The sequence below is a fragment of the Raphanus sativus genome, chromosome 4 (assembly GCF_000801105.2).
Source record: "Raphanus sativus cultivar WK10039 chromosome 4, ASM80110v3, whole genome shotgun sequence".
NCBI classification, from domain to species: domain Eukaryota; kingdom Viridiplantae; phylum Streptophyta; class Magnoliopsida; order Brassicales; family Brassicaceae; genus Raphanus; species Raphanus sativus.
Genome location: NC_079514.1, coordinates 24,354,570 through 24,355,689, shown reverse-complemented (window position 1 = coordinate 24,355,689; position 1,120 = coordinate 24,354,570). Strand labels below are relative to the sequence as shown.

General features: G+C 46.3%; 1 non-coding gene across 1 annotated transcript; it reads right to left on the bottom strand.

The window, feature by feature from the left end:
- Nucleotides 1-508: 508 nt before the first annotated feature.
- LOC130512097 (small nucleolar RNA R71) lies at nt 509-615 on the bottom strand. The gene has a single exon (XR_008945658.1). It is a non-coding gene; the product is annotated as a small nucleolar RNA R71 (small nucleolar RNA).
- Between the last annotated feature and the right edge of the window lie 505 nt (nt 616-1,120).

The window sequence follows — 1,120 nt, the reverse complement described above, 5'->3', positions numbered from 1 at the left end:
TTAAAGAGAGAGTGTGCTAGAAAAAGAAGAGAAGAAGAGCAATAAGCTTTACTGCAGACACAGGAAGCTGAGATGGCTGATCCACAAAATCCTCTGAACCCCAATGGAGTAAACAATGTTCCACAAGGGCCCCAACAGCGGCCAGCTCGCCCCATTGGCACTTATGACCGCCCCAACATCCATGGTCCTAGACTTGGAATCCGAGCACCAGCTGTGGCTGCTAAACTTTGAGATCAAGTAAGGACTGCTAAACTGCATAGAGAACAACAAGTATCATGGTCTAGCTGTGGAGGACCCATTTGATCACTTGGATAAGTTCGACAGCTACTGTGGTATGTCAAAGACTAATGGTGTGTCAGAGGATGCCTTAAAGCTCAAGCTATTCCCTTTCTCTTTGGGGGATAAGGCACGTCAGTGGGAGAAGTCTCTACCAAGTGACTCCATCACCACTTGGGAAGACTACAAAAGGGCATTCTTGGAGAAGTTCTTCTCTACCTCAAGAACTGCTAAGTTGAGGAATGAGATCTCCAGCTTCCAACAGAAGAACTTGGAAGGATTCAGTGAAGCTTGGGAGAGATTCAATGGTTACCAAGCTCAGTGCCCACACCATGGATTCTCTAAGGAGAGCTTCCTGAGCACATTCTACAGAGGTGCTCTTCCTAAGTACAGAGCCAGACTGGATACAGCTAGCAATGGGTTCTTTTTGGGGAGAACTGAGGAAGAGGCAGAGGCTCTGGTTGACAACATGGTTAAGAGTGATGCAGTCTACAGTGGAGACCATGACAGAAGCAGTAGAGGTGATGACAATCAAACAAGGAATGAGATAAAGGCTCTTCAGGAGAAGATTGACAAACTCATTGCTGATAAGGCCACACAAGCGCAGGTAAACTTTGTTGGCAACCCAAGCCAGGAGATACCTCCTACTGACAATGAGGTCGAGGGTTTGGAAGGGCAAGAAGAATTGTGTTTCATCAACAGTAATGGTAGCTTGTACAAGAAGGAACCCAACTTTCAGTACAACAACTACCAACAGAAGCCCTATTCAAACAACCAGCAAAGTGGTTATTAGCCTAGAAACAACCAGCAGAGCAACTATCAGCCTCAGCAAAACTCCTCTCCT